Genomic DNA, 14,041 nt, shown 5'->3' on the forward strand with positions numbered 1-14,041 from the left:
ATCTCTAAAGATGTTGCCAAATTTGAGCCATGGCATAGTCAAGAAATAATACATAGAGGAGTACAGAGAGGAGTGTGAGCATTACATATCATGTCCAGTTAAAAATACTGAGGATATTCCATATGAAAAAGAAGAAGATAATTATCTTTAGGCTAACATGTGAAAGAAAGATTAAATGTATTCTGTTTGATCCTCGCAAGTAGAATTAGGAGTCAATAGTAGAAACAAATAATTTGACAATCTCGCTCATTATATTTTCATGTAAAAGATGGAGAGATCCAGGATGATTCCAAGGAACTCATGATGAAAAAGGCTATCCACTGCCATAGAAGGAAAAGACAAAGTGTGTATATGGATTGAAGCAAAACATTCTTCACTTTATTTCCTCCATGAATTTTTTTCTAGTGTTAAGTGACTCGCATTTTCTTTTGCAACATGATAAACTTGGAAATATTTTTGTATGATAACACATGTAAAAGTCATGTCATATTACCTGCTCTCTTTGGGAGGGAGGAGATATGAGAGAGATTGAAAATGTTTAAAAAATGATATCAAAATTGCATCAAACTAAAAAGAAAAATTAAAAAGAAAAGATGGAGAGATGAGGAATAGTCAGTTTCATAATTAGGTGGATTTGGCACTGTTTGAGTGACTTAGACCCAAGGACTGGTCATAAAGGATTTAATGCCAACTTAGAAGTATGTTGCCAGTCAAATGTCCCAGGAATCCATGGTGTTTAACATTTTTAGTATTGATAGATAAAATAGATACAGGCATAAGTGTCATGTTTATTAAATTTGCAGTTGTCAGGAAGCTGAAAGTGATGGTTCATGCACTGTGTGACACAGTCAAGGCTAAAAAAGTATCTTCCCAGGTTAAAATGTTGGACTGAGTCCAATAAGAAGAAATTTAATAGGGATAAATGTCAACTCCAGCACTTAGATCCCCAATCCAGCTCTACTAGTAAAAGGCCTGGGGAAGGGTGCTGACTGGATAGATGTGCTCTCTGACAAAAATATCTAGAGGTTTTAGTGAACTTCAAAGTCAATAAGGAAAACAGCAGGATGTGGCCAAGGAAGCTAATTCAATCTTGGGCTGTATTAAGGGAGCAATAGTGCAATGATGATGTTCTGGCCACATCTATTTGGAGGATGATGTTCAGTTTATGAAGGACATGGATGATATGAAGAGATTTCAAAGCAAAAAAATCAGTATAGCTGAATTAATTATATAAAACAGGTTGGAGTCATAGCATATAAGGATCTGTTGAAGAAACTGGGGATCCATAGGTTGTCACATGGAAAATGGATTAGATGGGTGAGACTTGCAAAGACACTAATTTGGGCAAAGGGGAAAACATCCCTCACGATTCAAACTAGCTGGAAATGAAATGAACAGTCTGAGGAGATGTGACCTCCTCTTACTTCTATTGGATGTTCTCTAAGAAATACTAGTTCCTGCTAATTCTGATACACAGGAGATGCTTGACCTGATAGGGGTTGGACTAGTTGGTCACTGTGATTCTTTCCACTAATGAGACCAGGATGAAATTTTCTCATCCTAGATTTTATCTCTTCTGAAGCTTGCATGAAAGTCTATTCAGTATACTGGAATATTATCTATGACACACAAGCACCCTTTTCACTCTTCTGAAAGCCATTTTTATCATCCTAAAGTGACTCACTCTCTTATTAATCTTCATGATTAAGGGTTAGTTAGGTGGATGATTAAAGGTTAGTTAGTGTCAGAGTTTTAGAGGTAGGAGGGACCTAGATACCATTTAATATGACTCCCGTATTTTAGGAACTAAGATTTAGAGAGCTTAAGTGATCTGTCCATCGTCATACAACTAGTAAGTGGTAATTCTGTGACTTAAACACAGTTTATTATTTCTACTTCCAGGTGGAGAGACTGAGGTAGAGATGACAGAAGACCAACCCACTCTGAAATTCAGTCAGTCAACAAGTATTCATTAAGCACCTACACTGTGCCAAACACAAGGGATAAAAATAAAGCTAAAATAGTTTTTGCTTTTGAATATCTCACAGTCAAATAGAAGAAGCAACATGCAAAAAATGACATATATTAATAACATGTATATGTATATATAATTATGATTCCAATTTTATAATTGAAGAAACTGAGGCAAACAGATTAAATAACTTATCTAGGTTCATACACTAATAAATATCTGAGGCCAAATTTGCATTCAGGTTTACTGATCTCCAGGACCAGTATTCTATCCACTATGTCATTATCAAGAAGTTCTAAATCTCTTTGGCCTGAGGTTGCAGCCTCTTCCTTCAGTTCAGCAATTGGATGGACACTTCTGTCATCCTTTTATCATGCATAAAAGTGAATTGTCCTATAGTCATTGCCAAGAAACTGATCCATGCTGAAGAAAGAAGACAGATATCAGCACTCTGGGTAGCTCTAAGGAACCACTGTCAGCTCTGATCTGTAGAACAACTTGAATTTGCAATATAAATAAATTAGGAAATGATTTCTAGGATCATAGGTTTAGAGCTATAAGGGGCCCTTGTAATAAAAAGATAGCTTGAATTATATAGAGCTTAATATTTTTCAAAAAGTATTATAAACCTCTTTTTTTAATCTTTCAACAACCTGGTGAGGTAATTAACATTATTATCATCATCTTCCACATAATGAAACCACTATTTATAGAAGTTAAGTTTCTTGTCCAAGATCACAAGCTAGCAAGTCTTCAAAATCTGAATCTAAACTTTCCTAACTCCATTTTAAGTACTCATGCCATTGAAACTGTCTGTGTATAAGGATCAACTAATCCAAAGATTCTTAATGTGGAATCCATGAGCTTATTAAAAATATGTTAATAACTGTATTTCTATATGTTGGTTTTTCTTTGACATCTTAAGAATTCATTTTACATATTTGAAACAATAATTCTGTAGAGGCTGTAGGGTTCATCAAACTGCTGTGATACACACCACAAACATTACACAATTCTGATTTTATCTAATTTTCTCATTTTAGAGAGTCAGGGAATGAGACTCAGAGATGTGAAATGATTTGTTTATGGCAGTGCTGATAATGATGATAGATGTTGCTTATATCATACATACCTTAAGGGTTAAAAGTGCTTTACAGATAATCCATTTGATCCTCAAAACTCAATGAATAAGATAGGCAAAGAATTGTTTCATCTATTTTATAGATAATAAAATAAAAACTCAGAAAATGTAAATGTCTTGCTCATGAGCATAAAATTAGAATTCATTAGAGGCATAATTAGAATTCAGGTTTCACCAAATCCCAGTTCTGGTTCTCATTCTATTATTAAGAAAGAGTAAATAAGAAGGAAAGCAACAAATTGGGGAAATATTCATAACAAAAAACTCTGACAAAGGTCTAATTATTCAAATTTATAAAGAGATAAATCAAGTACAAAAAAATCAAGCCATTCCCCAATACATAAATGGGCAATGGACATGAATAGACAATTTTCAGATGAAGAAATCAAAACTATCAATAAATACATGAAAAAGTATTCTAAATCTCTTATAATCAGAGAGATGCAAATCAAAACAACTTTGAGGTATCACCTCACACCTAGCAGATTGGCTAACATGACAGCAAAGGAAAGTAATGAATGCTGGAGGGGATGTGGCAAAGTTGGGACATTAATTCATTGCTGGTAGAGTTGTGAATTGATCCAACCATTCTCAAGGGCAATTTGGAACTATGTCCAAAGGGCAATAAAAGACCATCTGCCCTTTGATCCAGCCATAGCACTGCTGGGTTTGTACCCCAAAGAGATAATAAGGAAAAAGACTTGTACAAGAATATTCATAGCTGCACTCTTTGTGGTGGCCAAAAATTGGAAAATGAGGGGATGCCCTTCAATTGGGGAATGGCTGAACAAACTGTGGTATCTGTTGGTGGTGGAATACTGTTATGCTCAAAGAAACAATGAACTGGAGGAATTCCATGTGAACTGGAATGACCTCTAGGAATTGATGCAGAGTGAAAGGAGCAGAACCAGGAGAACACTGTACACAGAAACTGATACACTGTGGTACAATTGAATATAATGGACTCCCCTACTAGCAGCAATGCAAGGATTCAGGAAAATTCTGAGGAACTTATGAGAAAGCACACTATCCACATTAAGAGAAAGAACTGTGGGAGCAGAAACACAGAAGAAAAAACAACTACTTGATCACATATGTCAATGGTGATGTGATTGGGTTTATAAACCCTAAATCATCACCCTAGTACAAATATCAATAATAGAGAAATAGATCTTGACCAAAGACATATGTAAAACCCAGTTGAATTGTGTGTCAGATATGGGAGGGGGTGGGGGAAGAGATGTAAATAATATTATTTTTGTAATCCTGGAAAAATGTTCTAAATTAAGTAATTAAATAAAATTTTTTAAAAAGATAGAGTAAATAGAACCTAGAGAGGACTAATGGAGAGCAAATAGAACCTAGAGATGATGATTGGGAATCATTTTCCCTGTTGAAGTTGTCCATAGATGGCAAAAAAAAAATGTGTCATTGATATATATGACTTTTGTTTGTCTTTCTTTGTCTTAGCACAATGCCTGTAATATATTAAGTACTTAATAAATGCTTGTGGATTGCCCAACACAGATTGATTCTTATGGGATCTTGTCTCTAGTAATTTCCCTTATTCAGAGGATTTCTTTGTCCTGTTGGTAACATTTAGCATTCTCTTGAATATTTTGAAACTTGAAAGAGTTCCATGAATGAAAAGAATTCTCTGCTCATTTGTCAAATTGACCTTCCTAAAGCAGAGGTCTGATCAAATCACCCTCATAATTTTTGGCTTTCTGTTCCCTTTAGGATCAAATGAAAACATCTTCTTTTGGAGTCATAACTTAGCCCCATCTAACTGATTTGTCTTTTTGTACCATATTCCACTCCATTTCTCTGCTATCCAGTGATAGCCTCTTTGCTGCTCCTTATGCAAGACATTACATATCCCAAGTGTCCTATCCATCTTCTCACTTTCCTGGGCCCCTTCAAGGCTCAAATCACAAAGCACTTTCTACAAGAAGTATTTCCTAAATGCTAAATCCTTCCCTTATGTAGTGTCTTTTCTCTGAGATGATCTCCAGAGTCTCCAGTTACTATCTTGTTTGGGTGTAGTTGTTTGTATAACATATTTTCAATGAGACTGTGACCTACTCCAGGGCAGGGATTTTTTCCCCCCTTTCTTTGTATTTCCAGAATTTAGCCCAGTGTCTGATCCTTGTTGTTGACTTGACTTGGGAGCCTGACAGATGGGGAGACAACAATATCGAAGATCAAATTTTATCTCTAATACTTAATGGTTATAGGGACAGCTAGGTGGTTCAGTGAATTGAGACTCAGGTCTAGAGATGGGAAGTCCTGAGTTCAAATCTGACCTTGGCTATTCCCTAGCTGTGTCACTTGTGTGACAAGTCACTTAATTCCCATTGCCTAGCCCTTATACCTCTTCTGTTTTGGAACCAATAATTAGTATTGATTCTAAGCAGGAAGGGAAGGGGTTAAAATGCTTAATGGCTAAGTAGTCATTTGCAAAGGGTCTAACCTCTTTAAGTCTCAGTTTCCTCATCTGTAATAAAAGGAAAATTATATCTATATCTATATAGATAGATGTACAATTAGTACTGGATTTTTGTGAGACTAAAATAAGAGAGTGTGTGTGCTATTCTCTGCAGATTTAAAAATCTACAGGTATTTCCATTACTTTTATTAAATGGAAAGACATGTATATAAGACTATGCTAGAAGTCTTATAGAAGGGGCAGCTAGATGGTCTAGTGGATGGAGAACCAATCCTGGAGTTGAGAAGTCCTGGCACTTTATAGCTATATGATCCTGGATAAGTCATTTAACCCTAATGCCTAGGCCTTATTGCTCTTCTGCCTTGGAAGTGATAAATGTATTGATTTCTAAGAGGTTAAGGGTTTTTTAAAAAAAAAGCCTTCTGGATACAGTGGAAAGTACAATGTCCTTAAAATTTTTTCTTATGTGAATTATCATATGTAGACAAAAAGAGAGATTTCTTTGTTAGTCATTTAAAATATTTTAAATTATGTATGGAGGCATACACCTGTAGTCCCTGCTAATGAGGGAGGCTGAGATTGGTGGATCTCTTGAGCTCAGTAGTTCTTAAATGTAATCAGGGATAAAATCAATCAGAAGTTCCCACCAAGTTTGGCATCAATATGGTGATTCTCTGGGGGTAGAGCATTAGCTTGCTTAAGAAGGGCTGGATCAGCCTAGGTAGGAAATGGAGCAGGTCAAAGTTTCTGTATTCAGAAGTGGTAATGAAGCCAAGAGGAGTCCTTATACTGCCAGGCTAAGAGATTTGGAAAGACCTAATCTTAAAACAAAACAAAAGAAAACACTTTGTTAAAGTGAAATAAAATGCTCTTAGTATCCTTTAAGTAATTTATTTAAAGAATTTCCTAATTTGGACATCAGAAATATAGATAGGGAAGGGATTATTTTGAGTCAAAATATTTTGCATCTTCTAGTGAAGATTTTATGGGTCATGACCTCAGATTCAGGAGCTTAGGGGAAGTGAGGAAGAGAAAGAAAGGGGGAAGACAGAAATCAATAAACCAACATTTGTGTTTAATTGGAAATCTTGTGCCTTTGAACTACATTTCCCAGGAGCCCACTGACTTCTTGTCATTACATGCTGATGTAGACAGGGGATAAATAGGGTGGTCTTCTGTGGCTAGGTCTCTTTCTGTCCTGGGTTTGGGACATTGGTGGAACGAGTTGTTTGAGAAGGAATAAAACCATGGGCACATGGTTTTATTTTGTTGCCTTTTTATTCCATTATTTCTAGTGATTATTAATAAATATTATAATAAATATAATATTTGAAGTTATTTTATATTAATTTTAATTTTTACATTTGTTAAGGACTTATGTACCTGATACTATTACTCTGCTAGATTATGGGGGCACATAGAAAAATGACAGTCAATACCTTCAAGGAGCTCAAATCCTACATAGAAAGTAGCATCCTTTAAGGCTAAAGTTATTTTAATTTTCTTTTTTTTCTCTAAAACCATTTACAATGCTTTATATTCGTTAAATTTATGTAAATTAAGTTGGGTCACATCATACGCACACTAACTTCCTACTCTAAGATACTTTATGTTTGTTTGGTTTATAACATAACTATTTTTATACCCAATAAGGATAATAATTTTTGTTATACTTAATCAGAGTAATATTTTTTATGCTCAGGTAAGTTCCTTGAAGGAAAGGGAATTTTATTTTATTTCATTTGTCTTTGCATCCCTTGAGCCTAGTAAAGCACCTGACATAGAGTAGCTCTTGCATATAGTGGTAGAATGAATGAAAAAGGAAAGGAAGTCATCATTTGCCTTCATCATCAATTATTTTAGAAATGAAGATCATGGTAGAAGAGGGTAAGAGAGCCCTAGGTTTAGTCCTAGTCACTACAAGTGTTGCTTAATTCTCAGATTCTTACAAGAACCAAAGACAAAATTCCAATTGGGATTGACTATCTATTATTCAAAGCCAAAATCATCTGTAAAGCTGATTAAAATCTTATAGATACCTTATCCAAACACATATGTTAAATATAAGACATAAATGAATGGCACTATTCCTCCAGCCCACAGAAGCTGGCTTGATCATTCAAGTTGTAGGATACTGTTACATCAGCTTTTAAAATTTTTATTCTTGAATGATATATTCATGCACCAACTCTGGAGTATGGATAAGATCATGGGGACCATACTGGTTTATGAGACACACAGCTTTATGGGGGACTAGAATGCCATTCAACACTAACAGATTTAGACTTCTAATAGAGAAGCAATTAAATTGATCATCATGGAGATTTTATTTCTGCAATTGAAAGGATACAGATAGGGGAATCACTCCCTGGGTACAGGAAGGTAGTTATATTTTGTGGGGTGGGGTTTTGCCCTCTTTGGCTGAATGCTTCAAAGGACAACCTTTGAATTCTCATTTTCTGGAGAAGAAAAAGGCATTTACACTGGTTGTCTCCATTTGATTGTGTCGGTGAATAAGACTACAGGTAATAGCAAATTGGGATTTGAGTGATTAAATATTATCACCTTCGCTGCATATATGTTGTGTTATTAGAATACAAAGGTCTGTATTTCATGGAGACATCCATACATTATGATTTCCACATTATCTCATTTTTGTGTGAAAATAAATCAATACTACTATAAGCCATTTATAGGTTAAATTATAAGTAACTAAACTTGTAAATAAGAGTTGCTGGTGGTAGGTAGATATCTGAATTTAGTTATTTAAAAAAAATTACATGCATTCTTTTAGAACATATATTTAGATCTGTAAGGGAAATGGAAGGTCACCCTGAATTTCTCTTCATAACTAGAGGCCAAGAATAGAAATTATTTGTATAGGATCATATAAGTTCTGACTGGAAGAACTGGGATTTGAACCCAGGTTTTAGATTTCTAGCCTCTTTTCGATATTCCATGCTACTTTATACCATAAGGAAATAAGTATCATAGAACCAAAAAATCAACTCATTTAGTAAACATGTAGTCTCCTCTGAATGGTTAACAAATTCTCTTTCTGCTCTAATTTCTTAACCTCTAGCATCATTGTCAACTTGTGAAATTTGGAGAGATTTTTTTTTTTAACCCTTACCTCCCATCTTAGAACTAAGTATTGATTCAAAGGCAGAAGAGCAGTAAGGATTAGGCAGTGAGGGTTAAATGACTTGCTTAGGGTCAAAGGCCATACCTGAACCCAGGACCTCCCATCTCCAGGCCTGGCTCTCTATTTAATGAGCCACCTAGTAGCCCCCAATTCAGAGAGAATTTGATGAGAATTTTGGTCAACATTTTAACCTAGGTCATGGAGCTACAAAAATTTACAAATGAATTGTAGAGTTGGAAGAGATCTCAGAAACAGTATAGTCCAGACCATCTACATCTGAACAAAAATTTTTTCTATAAATACCTGATAAGTAATCATCCTTTCTTTGCTTAGAAAAATGCTAATTTTCAAGGAGGCTAATTCTATTTCAAATAACTCTACTTATTAGAAAGTGATTCCCTTCTCCATTTGACTTCAAGCTTAAATTTGCTTCTTTGCAACTTTCCCACAAGATTAATAATTCTGCCTTTGGAGGGATAAACTCATATGCTCAGGGGTACCTGCACATGTGCGCGTGCACACACACACACACACACACACACACACACACACACACACACACACACCCCTTATCTGCATGGCATCCTATCAAATACTCAAGATTACTTCAGAAAACTCCAATCTAAGGGACCTCAAAGAACATCTAGTTCTATAGTCCAGTCCTCTACAAAATATCCTTGATACATAGTGTGAATTTTGGATTTACTCCACCCTTCTTAGTCTAACAAAACAGGAATGTCTACACCCCTACTTAAGGATTAAGTGTTGAGAAGGATGGCCTATGACAGACATGTGCTAGAAATTGACAAATCAGAAACAACTGACAGACCCTCTGGGCTGTCCTAAGTCAAGCTTAAGCTACCATTGGCACATGTGAGATGTAGGAAGTGATGTTAAAATGGTCTATATATTTTGCATCACTACCGCTCTCTGATCTCTTTTCACAGAAAGGGGGCTCTGGCTCTTTTTTGCAGAAAGGTAGCTGATGGTAGCGTGCTGAGTGTCAGCACTCAGCTGGAGGTGGGAGGAGTGTCGACTTCCCAGTCTGGATTTGGAGTGCCTCTTCTCTGTTCAGCCCAAAGACACAGGCTCAATCAGCTCTGAAGATTAGAACTTTCCTTGGTTGCTTGCTGTCTACTGATAAGTTTCTGAATTTGACAAAGCTAACACAGATATAGTATAGATGGGCGTGGGAGAAACCTTCCACTAGCCTGTGAGGCTGGGCCTCAGCTCCAAGCTGAGGAAGGCTCCAACCTTATTTAGGAACATCCCTCATCCCTCTTTCCTGACACCTCTCCAATACAAACTGGTTATTAAACTTTATCTTATTTGAATTCTCAGTCAGATAAGTGGACTATCTTTTCTGAGGCATAGAGAAAGCTGAACATCAGTCCTTATTGGACCCCTGCTGCTTCCTCTCGGCAGGAGGCATCTCTCTCCTTTGCCTCACCAAGCAATATTCCCTCTTTCCCCTCAACTCCTCTATACACTGCTACAAACCTTCCATATCCCCATTTTTCTAATTCCCCCATCTCTTTTCCCAATAAATATTACACATCCTAGAAGTCTTCAGAGACCAGATTTTCCTCAGTTTCCTCATTAGTAAAATAAAAATAATTATAATAACACCAAGTCCTTACATCAGTATCTTATTTTTGAGGATCCAATGCAATAATTTATAAAAAAATATTTTGGGAACCTTAAAGTTATATAATTGTTTGCTATTATTGTATTGTTTCATATTTAGGTTCAACTTGAACTAAATGGTGTCAGTTTCCTTTCAATTTTATGATCCCAAAATACTAAGAATTGAAAACATTTCTCAGACAAAATATAAGCAATAGAGAAGAAAGGGGCTGTTCTTTGAGTCTTTCACGTGGAATAGCACTGCAGTGTTCTCTTCTCCCCCACAACTTGCTTCCCTTACATTTCCTGTAAATCTTGGCAGTAACAAAGACTATACCCTCATGAGTACAGCCTCGTTTTCTATACTGATTTGTATTCACAGTAATGACCTCCCTGATTACCACTGACATTAAACTTAGAGAAAGGAAGAGAGGTTTTGAATATGCATCATCCCAATTAACAGAATAAATCCCGCCCGACGATAGGATCTTTGTTTCTTGATTTGGTGTAACTCACTGCAGTCTCTGCCATGAAAGATTAATCATTCATCCTGGAGTATATGAATGTGTCTTCCAGACATGAATGGTCGTGGGAGGATTCCTCCCACACTCCAATATGATGACAGTGACAGAAATTTTTCCAGTGGGAGAAAAACAAACCCAGAGACATTCAATGTTGGAGCCATTTTTCTTGCCCAGTGGCACACATGTATCATCCATGTGTCGATGAGTGGCCAAAGAAACTCAGGATGCTGTGTTCTCAATAGACAAGAAGGCCATTGGTGCTGAAGTTAATAAATTGCTGCTCTGAGCTCAAATTCAAGGACAAGTATGAGTAATAGGAAAGGGTTCCTTTGAATTGTATCTAAACTTGGGGCAGAAGTGAAGCACGAGTGTCAGTTTCTTTGATTGAATAGGTTTATGCCACAATACAAAAAAAAAAAAAAATATATATATATATAGTCTATTCTGTACTCCCCAGTGTTGCTCTTTCCATCTTTAGCTTCAGAATACTTTTGCATATGAATGAATGAACTAAAGGTAAGATGGTTATCCTCATTAGTTTTAAGAGAAATTAACAACATGTATAGGACAAGTCTCAGTTTCCTTATTTAAAATGGGGACGATTGAATTAGATGACTGTGGTGGTCAGTTCTCATTCTAAATCTATGCTCTTACAAGGTCAGATGTAAGTGAAGCTTTGGATCTTTGCTGAAATTCATGCAAATCACCCTCTTGACTTTAGGAAGGAAAAGTTCCGGAACAGGAAAACATTTTTCTTTGCCATGTTGTCAGTTCCTTGCAAATCATCACTGTGGGCCACTGAGGAGATAATGCCACAGCAGCCCTTGACTTCACTTGTGACAAATTGTGTACTAGCCATAGAGAGAAGCCAGGAGATAAACCCCAGAGAACCGGCAGGAACCTTCAGCGTATATTTGAAATATTCCAAGAGTAGTTATCTGTTGAAGATGGATTTTGTTCTGGGGTCTTTCAGATGTGATGCTGAGAAGAAACAGTTCAGATGTTCAGAGTGACATGGAAAAGACTGCAGAAAAGCTATAGTTAGAAATGTTAACATTAGTCATGTAGCTCAGAACTTTTGTTCTCTTTGTATTCTGAGATTAGAGATTTCAAAGTGCAAAAAAGGAAGCATGATGAAAAATATTTAAATTTATTTTCCAGTAAAATAGAATGTCCTTGTTTATAGTGGTTTTTTATTTTGTTTTTGTGTCCCTAGAAACTATTACCCTGCCTTATACCTAGTAGATGCTTAATTAAAACATTTTAAATTGAATTTAGTCCCTGAATGAAAAATATGAATTCACACATCTGTGTGGGTTGGGGAAGGAGGAGATTAGAGGACATAGAAAAACTCAGTCCTCTTGTTCTGAGAGTCAGTTCACTTCCACAAACATCTTAAAGAATACTGACTATCTGCCAGGGCTTATGCTTGGAATACAAAGACAAAACTGAAGCTTCCAGCTCTCAAGGATTTTTCAATTTTCTTGGGGAAGGGACCTTAATCTTGGGTCCATTAACTTAGATATTTTGATAATTTTATTTCAATGTGGAACATGGGGTTGAAGTCTGATTGAGAAAACTATTCCTGGAGAGAATGTTTATTCCTATGCTGTGTGCCTGTGTGAGGGATAAAGTTAGTGAGAGAATTCCTAGTTCAGGGATAGAGTCCTGAAGAGAGAAAAGGCATTGGGAAGGAGTCCCAAGGGATCTGGGTCCAAAACATGACCATGAGTTCCAGTTTGCCTCCCCGTTGATTTTCTAGAGAGGCAAATTTCCTTTGGTTTCCTTGTATACTCAATAACTGTGCTATTTTGGTCAAATTACTTCAACCATAAAATGGAGGTGTTAATAGCATCTGGAACTCTTTCTTTTAGTTGAGAGGAGATATTTCACTCTTAATGGGAGACTTCATTTGTTCTGTGTATTTCTGGTATGTTCAAGTATGTATAAATTCCCACACTTGTTTGTCATCTGCTTTAATAAATGTTTTCATTTGCTAATTAGTATTTGTGGTCATCTTTTAAATAACTGAAATTTGGTTCAAAAGGAGTCAAGTTTTTTGGACATAAGCTTAGGACATTGCCTTCACTTTAAGGGATAAGGACTAGGAAAGCAGCTTGAACCAACAAAGGAAATTTCTTCTAGACTAATATTGTTCAGAGAGGTATATAGTTATAATTTTATTTTTTAATTGTATTTAATTAATTAATTTAGAAGATTTTTCCATGGTTACAAGATTCACGTTCTTTCCCTCCCCTCATTCCACCCCTCTCCTGTAGTCAATGAACAATTCCACTGGGTTTTACATGTGTCATTGATCAAGATCTATTTCCATAGTATTGATATTTGCACTAGCGTGATTGTTTAGAGTTATAGTTATAATTTTAGTCCAGTAACACCTATCTAAAGAAGTTGTACAGTCAGCCTCACACTCCTTCTCTTGTTCTGTTCCAGGCAGTAATCAAAGTCTCCCTTGGAGAGATGTGGGTGAGATTCTAGAGGCATCTATTCAAACCTCTCTTTGAACGACATTGAGACAAGCCCATACATACATGCATGCACACATATAACTTGTATGGTCAATCCATACCTTAAAAATGGATTTATTTTTGATTCTAATATATTTTATTTTATGCATTTAAAAACATTATTCTGAGGAGTTCAAACACTTCACCAGCCTGTCAAAGAAGTACTTGGCACAAGAGTCACTAAGAATTCATGCTCTAGAAGATCAGGGAATATAATATGTTCTTAACCTGGGATCCATGAATTTCTTTTAAAAACTATTTTCAAAACTGTATTTTAGTCTACTTCAAAGGTTTCCTTTGTAATTCTCTCTCTCTCTCTCTCTCTCTCTCTCTCTCTCTCTCTCTCTCTCTCTCTCTCTCTCTCTCTATCTCTAGACATCTATAGATATATATGTGTGCATATTATATTTAAGAGCATATCATCAGTTCCTTGCAAATCATCATTGTGGGGCATCGAGGAAACAAGACCATAGCAGCCCTTGACTTCACTTGTGACAAACTGTGTACTAGCCATACAGAGAAGCCAGGAGATAAGCTCTGAGAAGGGATAGGCTTCACCAGACTGTAAAAAGGGTTCAGGTCATCAAAAAGTTTATAATGGCTTGTACTAGGAAAAAATAAGGTCTACAAAAATAAGTAAATAAAAATATAACCCA

The sequence above is a fragment of the Monodelphis domestica genome, chromosome 3, assembly GCF_027887165.1.
Source record: "Monodelphis domestica isolate mMonDom1 chromosome 3, mMonDom1.pri, whole genome shotgun sequence".
NCBI classification, from domain to species: Eukaryota; Metazoa; Chordata; class Mammalia; order Didelphimorphia; family Didelphidae; genus Monodelphis; species Monodelphis domestica.